General features: G+C 42.6%; 1 protein-coding gene across 1 annotated transcript in view; it reads left to right on the top strand.

The window, feature by feature from the left end:
• The first annotated feature begins 1,460 nt into the window (after positions 1–1,460).
• Positions 1,461–9,770, top strand: part of NTNG1 (netrin G1) — a 149,886-nt gene continuing 141,576 nt past the window's right edge. Inside the window, exon 1 of the mRNA XM_069789462.1 lies at positions 1,461–1,593. The gene's annotated coding sequence lies outside the window, so the exon portion shown is untranslated. The remainder of the gene's footprint in view (positions 1,594–9,770) is intronic.

The raw sequence follows: 9,770 nt of genomic DNA, 5'->3' as shown, positions 1-9,770 counted from the left end.
CTTCACCTGGGGGAAACATTTTCCTGCCAGCTCTTTTTGGTTTTTTTTAGATGGAAGCCCTACCAATGCATGGAAAGCAGAGCTCCTCAAGGTGCCTGAGCAACTGCAGCAGCTCAGGTAATTAGTGTTCAGGCTGAAGTGCCAGGGGCCTGCTCAGGTGACCTAGGATACTTTTAGTACAAGAGAATACAATAATAATTATGTATATGAGAATCAGTTTGTAAATATTACTGATCAAACTTCAGATCAATAGATGTTTTACATACCAGCATAAACATATAAACCTCAGTGTCAGCTTAAGCTTTTAATTATTTAATTAATTTGTCAATTCATTCGTCTCTTCTATAATCTGATCTATTGGTCTGGTTCTCCAGCATTAAAAACCATTATTGCAGCAAATGTCACCATTTTAATTTGTAACCAGTGTCCCAGATGCATCCCATAAAATATTATTTTAACGCCTTAAAAGGAGAAGGGGAATTTTTCATGAATTAATTGGGCAGTCTTGTACATTAAATATAGTAATAAATGTCTTGCAATGCAGGTGAAATTTAAAATATAAATAAATGTTGTTGACTATAGGAATGTGAAAATCCTGATATTTATGTTTAGTTAGTACAAAAGTCTACTAGAGAAAGAAAACAACTAGTCATCTTGGCCCTGACAACCTCCCTCCACTACCGCAAGGCTGAAGGAATCGCACATCTGTGTGAAAGAGAGGGCGAGGATATAAAACCAGCACCTCTCAAAAGCAGTTCAGCAGAGCCGTCCCAGGGCTGCAGAGACTGTGCCCGGGGGATCACTCACCTGGAGCCTACCCTTAAGCCTTAAGGCTGCCAGTTGGGTCCTCTCTGTAATTAATCCTCCCTAATTCACATCTCTTACATGGGATGAATCCTTGCCTATCTCATCTCCTCACACTAGGGAGACAAGGTGACTCACTTTGACCAAACGCCTACTGTTCTGTGCCTGAAGTGCCACGGATGCCATTCCTACTCTGTTCTCCACCACTTGGACCTTTTTTGGCAGGAAGGCCAGCTGTATGCCAGAAAGACTTCTGTAAAGACGTCTTTAAAAAAACCTAAAGCATTCACATCATGCAAAACATTGCAAGTACACAGTAAGTGACACTATGGAATTCATGTTAGTACTTCAAATATTCAGAGCAGATAAAACAACAACAAAAATAATTCTGGATAAAGCAAGGAGTTCTGTTAACTCTAGTAACTGTTTAAAACTTTTCTCACAAACTTGCTTTTTGCTCACAGTGGAGGCGTACGCAATGATTACTTCTACATATATCACACACAAAAACTTCTGAGGTTAAAGCAGACACTTTTGGATTAATAGGCAAGGGCTTGCCTGACGGGTGGGCTTTACGCTAATCTTTATCATGTGTCTAAAAAGCTAATCAGCAGCATACCGCCCAAAGGGTCAGCGGGAGTCACTCCACTTAGAACTGCTCCTGGAGACCCCAGACACATTTCTCCATCTCTCTTCATCCCTGGGGACTGCCCTCAGTCTGTGCAACCCCACTGCAGACCGGCTGGGTGGCCAGAGGCTACGGTGGGCAGCGTGGATGTGAAGGAGACAGTAAGGCTGCATACGCGCATGCTTGCATTTATGAGCTGAGTCAAAACATGTTCTCTTTAGCACTAAAATACTCCTAGTATTAGAATAATGATTTTCTCTGTAAAAAAGAACAATGCTGCAAATTAATATTGTTGGTAGCTATTTGAACATACATGGAGAGACCTTCCTCTACTATAAAATCACAGTGAAGATCTTTATTTACAGGGTATTCAGTTAATCATCTAACAGGACTGATTCATCTGTTTTTCACAGTCATAACAAGTACTTCCAATTCAGAATGATGTATAGCTTTGTTTTTACAAGTAAACAGATGAACTATTGTTTGCATTGACTTATACTATAACATAGCTTCCTATGGAAAGTCAAGATATTATTCTTTTTTGGGGGGGGGGGGGGAAGGATGTTAAAGTAATTTTTAAATGTGCACATGGGCATAGGACATTTAAAATGAAACTAAACAGTATAGCACCTTCTAATTTATTCCTTCCCAAACACCATAGTAAATAAGATGGTATTTTGAAAGAGTTTGTACAAGTTTACAGCTAAATCTTCAGACATGAGGAAAAAAATAAAATTGCCAATGAAAGTTCTTTCCAATATCCTGTTATATTGAGTATAAATATGAGTTTATCAGACATACAAATCATTATTTCCTATAAAGCAAGCTGGAGGAAACTTCAGAAATATATTAACTAATCTCATCTACCGATTTGTGTAGAAAACCATGCCTCCAATGTTTTGAATACAAAAATATCTGTATTATTGTGTACATATTTCTGATATGAACCATAATTCAATCTGCTAAAATCTGTTTTGATGTGTAGATCCTATGCAATATGCTAAAAAAGCAACTGAATTGACCATACTCTTAGCAAGAGATTCAGCTTTTCAATAAATCAAATGCCCTTTCCTAAAACTTCCTAAAATTAAAAGCTGTTAATTTGTAGCTGCAGAATTCCACTCTGATGATTACAGAATGCTCTTGAAGTTACTGTTTTGCAGTAATACAGCAACACAACCAATTTCATAGCAAATCCAGTCAAATTATTAATGTTTACATAATTTTAAACTTGAAAACATAATTAGTAATCTTTCTAGTTACCTAAAAGAGTTGGTTAGTGCTGCCCTTCACTGGTTCGTAATGGTATACCACAAATCAAAACTAATGGTTACCAGACAAAAGTGTAGTTCAGCCATATGAAAACTGAGTTTTCCCTACTTCTCTCTCCAGGAGTTCCACACTCCTATCAAATGGACACCCAAAAATGCCTCTTAATAATCCAGGTTTTCAAGTAGTGAATGCTTTTATATACTTATTTCTCCTTTTCACTGGGAGGGAAAAGTTAATTTAAATGCTATCTCTGCCCATTGTTCTTGTGTTTTTATCCCATGCCAGAGCGCTACTGTAATTCACTCCTGAATGTTAAACTATGCTTTTCCTCCATTAAAGAAATTCATCAACAAAAGAACAATGAAAATCATCCCTGGAGTGTTTCTATTCCATATTAAAATGTTGGGCTCATTAAAATTGGTACTAAGAAATGTCCATATTTGTGTAGGAACGTATGTGGGATTGGGTAAATAACTGGTAGTTCTCAATATGTGCCTTTTGTCCTGCTGAGAGAACAGAATATAGCTGGTTCTTTAACACAGCAAACGTAATCATCATTGTACCCAAACATTAAGCTCCATTTGGGAACTGAATTTGGAGTGGCTGGTTGGTTCAGCTAGCTATCACATACATACTATGAGAGCTACATGTCATTAAAAAGCTATTTTTGAAAAGGAAAGATGTTTAGGATAGTATTAACAGCTAGAAGTTACCTGACAACAGATGACGAATTACTGTTAATTACTGTATGTATTATATGTAGCAAGTCCAACCTTAGATGCATAACTCATCCGAGAGCAGTGCTAGGTTCTGTAGGCAAACATAAGAAGCAGTCCCTGACTCCAAGACCTGACAAGTCTATCTGCTGAAAAAAACAAGCACATGAAATATTTTCAAAACATAGAATTAAAAGATGGAACCTCCATTTCAAAAACAGGTCTAATATTTTTTGACAAATAATCTGTTCCTTTTTATAATGTATTATGCTTACTACTATGCTTGAAAAATGACTGAAGCTTGCATTGGTGCAAACCATTTCTGTAGAACATTCCATTCTTAAAAACCTTTTTCTAAAAGCAAAAAAACCTTTGCTGTGCACATTTTTGATCACTTGTATTGACAGCTGTACCCTATGGCCACCCATGTGGGTAAGTAGGCTCCCCCAGCACTCAGCTCAGCTACAGCAACGTGAGCCTCCATGAAGCTCTACATGCCTGTGGGTTTCCAGCAGAAAGAGTGCCCAAGCAGAAGGTGAACTGAGCAGAGGGAAATTCAGAAAACGGGGAATTTTGAAAACTTTCCTCCAAAGAACCTCAGACAATACCATTCAGGGAGTTTGTCACTGTGTAAAAATGGCTGAGTCAGCCCAGCCTGGTTACTCTAAACCCATCCTTATTAGGGCACTTTATTTTCATTTGATTAATAAGTGCTGGCCCATGAATAGCAATTGGACTTTTATGATCTTTGTCTTCTACAGAATGCATAATGATAGTGTGAAAATGCTTCAGATAAATCTCTTTCATCTCCTCTCTTATTTCATGCTGGAATATTAAGATTTACCTTTTCTGGAAGGTTTGACCAATTTCCGAGGACCCTCATGTCATACACACTGCTAACCACAACCAATGAACTGAATGAATAGTTAAACCTTCCACAAAGATGAGAGGTACCTAAAAAAGAGTTATCAGTTGGTTGGAATAGTATAAATAAAAGCAGAACAAATATAAAAGCTATGAAGTCTTTACAAAACAGAGTAGTAAAACACCTCAATGTTTTGTTACTCCTCTGGTGTTAGCATATCCCTACCTTTCCCCAAAAGTCAGCTCAGCCTCCTCTGTAAGGACAGCTATTTCCAGTGCAGTTTAGCAAACCACAGTTATGTGTGGCTTCACTGATGATGAGACAATCTGCATTCCATCTTGTACCACAAATCAATGTTAAAATATGATCCAATTTGTTAAGCGGGGTTCACGAGCACAGCTGCAACTTTCAGCCCAGCAGCTGCTGCTGGCTGTGCTAACACAGTAAGGAAGAGCTGTCACGCTCTAACTGAGAGCAGCCGCAGTGCCAGCCTTCAGGTGGGACAGCCATTAAGAGCAATACAACCCAAAGGCTTTGTCAGGAGGTTTCTCAGCTACTGCTAGTTTCTAGGAAATGATGAAACCTAAAAATACTGGGCTCTGAAGGGAGGAATCAATAGGTGAGAGAAGGGTGTACCTAGATCTGCTACCCTGCACCACTCCGGTATCTTGTTCTGAACCACGTAGAGTCATTCTCTGTCCAACTGCAGGAGTGACTTTGACCCCAGGGAGGTCGTTTCCTTATTTCCACTGCAGAGATGAGGACTGATGCTCTCATATCTCATGTTCCCTTGCCTCCATTGCTGTGATTTCCCACATTCCTGTCTAAATTTTGCTTTGGATACAGCTGCAAAGATTTTGATATTAGCCACTTCCCCTTTTTTAATAATTGACTATTTTTCTTTTGGGAAAAAAAAAAATGTGTGAACTATTTGTTATTTTCAAAGGAAAGCATTTAGTTTAATGACATATCTGTTCACAAAACAAATCACCAGTGATTGAAAATAAAATGTATGGTACCACTTTGTGAAAGTCATTTACAGCACAGAAAGACCACTTTGGCAGACACATTTATGTCTATACAAGATTAGATTTTGCATTTATTATGGGCATGTGGCGTATTATTAATTATTAACACCAAAAATAAATGTTTATGTTTGCAGAAAAACAAGCTGCTAAATTCTGAAAAAATATTGTCAAGGATTTACACATTGTGTCATGTGTGTTATGTAAATGGAAACAGCAGAGATTCAGTATTTATTATTAGAACAAAACATTTTTCATCCTGCAAGCGGAAATCCAGGCTGTAATTTATATGCACCTCTGAATCAACAAGTCCGATACTTAAGAATAACCCTTTGTGTATCAAATAACTGACTTTGCCTTCTCACCGAGAGTACACCTCATGGAACTCCTTTGCCCACATTCCCTGGGGAAGTGCATGGGAATTACAAAAACGCTTCTTACAGAAGACCTGAAATGTTTTTTTTTTTCTATCCTAGACAGGAGGAATGAGTAATAGGGTCGCATGCCCTGCCAGTGGGCAACAATCCCAGTCAAATGAAGAACCCTGCTGGTGAGGTAGTCTCTCTCCCAGATTTCATACATACCCAATTTTAAGATTCAGACCAAGATGTCCTGTTCAGAGAAGCTCTCAGCCCTGAAACATGATTGGGAAAGATCTTCTTACCCTTAGAAGCAGAAAAAGTCATTATCAAGCCGTATGGAAATGGAGGCAGGAGTAGGATGTCAGACTCGCACGTCTCTTTATGTAGTGCGCGTCAGTGCAACATCATACTCCCAGCTGGCCGCGCAGATTACTTTACTCGGGGGCTGGAGGGCTTTTGAGAGCACTGCATGCCTCCACCAGCCTTTTCCATTAAAACTTCCCAGTGCTGCTAGCCAGGTCTGTCCTGGGCAGAGCGCTATGATGGAAGCCCTGGTCTAGACAAGGCACTTGTAGCTGCCAGCATTTTTCTGTTCTGCCATCCATCCTGCTCAGAGAAAACCTCTTGCAAACTGTACTGTGATGGAGGTTTCAGAGCAAGGGGTGACTTTTTTCAGTAGCCTCCCTGTCCCCTGCCCTTCAGCTGTGTTGAAGCTCAAGCAGTGGCAAAACATTGCTTGGGAACGTCTGCATTTTCGCTGCTTCGCTGAACAGAGTCAGGATTTGTCCCCCTGCCTGCACAAATGCAGAAACCTTTTGATTTTGTCATTTATCTCAATACAGTTTTCCAATCATTCTGCTGGAAATGACGCTGCTGGAGGCACTAAAGGTGCAAGCCCAGACCAACATTCAAACCCTCGCCAACCAATTGACTTTCCAGGAGGTTAAATGACTGTGGGCAAAGCAGCAATAAAGTGGACAGATGAGCTCTGCCTCTGGGAGAGTTCGCTGTTTCTTGGCTGTTTCTACCCCTGTCTCAGCTCAGCAGGGGGAGGCAGGGGCAAATTAGCACTCCTCCTGCTCTTGCCTCCCGCACCTTTTGCCTGCTGCTTCACAAAACCTCCTTCAGCTGGCAGCAAAAGAGGTCAGAAACATGTATGCAGCGTGCCGGAGGAGCAGAGCAGCATGTGGACCAGGCAGCGGCTCCGCAGCACAGAGATGCCCAGTGGCACCGAGCCGCTCCCCGCGCAGCGGCACTTTCCCTGCCGCCGCTCAGCCCAGAAAGGCTGCACCTGCTGCCTGCTCCCCGCTGCCTGGCCAGGGCACCGGCCCCGCCACCATCAGCCTCTTTGTTTTGATGTCAGGCCTCAGCCGCTGCATCACCTCACATCTGCATATTTCACTTCAGGCCTCAGATACCACTACACTGAAACTCGGGGTTTCAGGCAGGGAAGCTCCCCATTTCTCTGGACACATCCTCAGGGACACCTGTTACTTCAGGCAAAGCCAGGGACTCTGCTACTGCCCAGTGCAGTGTCCTCTGCTGCGGGAAAATGCATTAATAAAATAATTCTGCTGTATCATTAGAGGTCAACTCGGACTATAGCAGGTAATAAAAGATTCATAACAGCACATGAGGGGATGCACTAAATATCCAAACCGCTGCTTGAAATCATGCAAAGCTTGATTAGGTTTAGGACTTGGTTAAAAACTCACAGTTCAGCTGTTGTTTTACAGAAAAGTTTGCAATCAGTGGTGCCGCTTCTGTACCAGTAATATATGCTGCTTTCAGTAGAAATTATGCCTTGTAGCAAGGAGTGTCCTAACAGACACAGGTGCTCCCATGCTTGGGCCAGCAATTAAAAATTAATCCCTTTCCCTGATTCCATTAGGGGCCAATACCAGCTATTACTGAGAAGACATAAGAAATACTGCTGGAAACACTTTCAAGATAACACGTTCCCAGTGTTGTGACTTTCCATCCTTTGGTATTTAATGACTGCCTACATCTTCATTTTAGCAAATTTCCAACCTGGTAAAGCAGGTAGTGGGACCTGCAGTAGTCTGCACTTTTAAAATATTCCATTCAAACTCTGGTTAATCTTATTTTCTATCTAAATATCAAATCTGCTTTAGGAATCCTGCTAAAGTCCAGCCTCAAGGTGCTGTGGCAGTGAGGTCACCAGTCCATTTACATGTGAACAATTGTTACTCACTACTAAAGGGGCTGTCAGAAATTCAGTACAGGCATTCGCGCAATATTTTCAGTTTGATTATAAAGGCATCACCCTTTCCATGTTTTACTCCAGCTTATGACTCTAACAAGCACAAAACCAACACAGGCAAGTCTCCTCTAGCTGCTGAATTCCATCTGCTTTTCCATCCTTGCAACAGCCTTAGACAAAGAATTTAAATCAGATCCCTTTTTTCTGATAAGCTTAAAATTTGGCTGCGAAGTTTGGCCGCATTCTCAGACTGGATTTGATTTTTGGCCATCATTTTTACTAGTACAGCACATCTAATCTCAGACTTGGTGACACTGCACTCGAACCAGCTGCTCCAGCTTTGATACAGGAGGCTAATATCATTAGCAGAAGAACTTAATGATGTTTGACATGTCAAATGACTTGGTCCTGCCTTTAATCTTTGGGGCCAGCCAGTCCCACCAGCCAGGCAATGGTCTCAGCAGACAGGCCAAAGACTCAGCACCAAGGATGGAAAACTTCCAACACAACACCACAGGTGAGGTTTAGGGCACATTACCCAAGCAGCACAAGGTGCAGAGCAGGTACATACAGCACGCTCAGCTCTGCTCTCCACCAAGTACACCACTGCCACTGGCATTATTGTAACATGAAGAGCTGTGCTCTGGGCGCATGGAAAGGAGGCTTCCACTCCCAATTCTAAAGCAAGAGAGCCCTCCTCGAGTGCTGCCAAACCATTCACCTTGCAGCATCTGCAAACAGCTGACCCAGACCTGCCCACAGCCAGCCAAAGCCACCACGCCTGGAGCACGTCCAAGGCAGAGGTCCCCAATAGCTCCCATGGGCAGCAGGGCTGGTCTGTCCGCACGCGCTGCTGCAGGCACTTGGCTCACTGAGTATGGTGTCTTGCACTTTGCTGTACAGCCATCCGTCTTGTAATTAGGGGAACAACCCATTTCTTCCAACCAGTGAAACTCTTGCCCCTCTCCTTTACAAAAGGCCCTAAGGAGCCTCGATGCCTGACATGTTCCCAGTTCAAGTGGTAAAAGAAAATTACTCATTTTCATCTTCTATCCTTTTGTACCAGCTCGGGGACAATTCCCCTGCATCAGGAGGCTGCAAACAGAGCAAGAACTGCTTTGGGGGCTGAAAAACCCTGAAGCTGAATTTTCCCACCCCTTTGATCATTCCCGGCTTTCCCACACAAATGACTTTTCCATGTATGTGGTGCCTGCACTAACACAGCCGCAGAGATGCCAGAGAAGGAATGGAAAGAGAGAAGCAACACCACAGCCCACACAGGGGAAAAAAAAGCTGGGAGGAACTAGAAGGCATCTTTTTGACTTTGCTGGTTTACCAGTCCATAAGGGGAGGAAGTAAAACGTCCTTCTCAATGACTTCTGCCAGTTATTTACACAACCTACCAAATTCTGAAGCCCAAACGGAGAACAAGTCTCTTGCTCTACCACAACTCCACTGCCTCCTTTCACCTGGCTACATCCCGGCATTGCAAAATGCCAAATCTCGTCAACCGAATACAATGGCACCGTTGCCTGCATAAACCCATTTAACACCTCTTAACATGCAAAACACGCAAACGAACGACAGACACAGCTCCCCAGCGTTCAGGACACAGCCAGTGTCCGACTGGCCAGAGCTGGCACCCGGAGTCGGTCAAATTCGGTAACCAGGCAGTTGCCAGGAGTAAGCACAAGTCCTACACGGGACTCACTAATCATTATCAGTTTTAGGTACTGTTTTATAGCCTGGAGACGTCTGGAGGGGAGAGTTGTGTACGTCTCCCATACAAATGACAGAAGTGGAGCGGGTGCAGGGTGGAACCGGGCAGGCAGAGCAGATTGTGGGGCCGGAGTTTTCGCCTCTCTCTGAAGCCC

Source organism: Haliaeetus albicilla, chromosome 8 (assembly GCF_947461875.1).
Source record: "Haliaeetus albicilla chromosome 8, bHalAlb1.1, whole genome shotgun sequence".
Classification (NCBI taxonomy): Eukaryota; Metazoa; Chordata; class Aves; order Accipitriformes; family Accipitridae; genus Haliaeetus; species Haliaeetus albicilla.
This window is presented reverse-complemented; position numbering and strand designations above follow the sequence as displayed.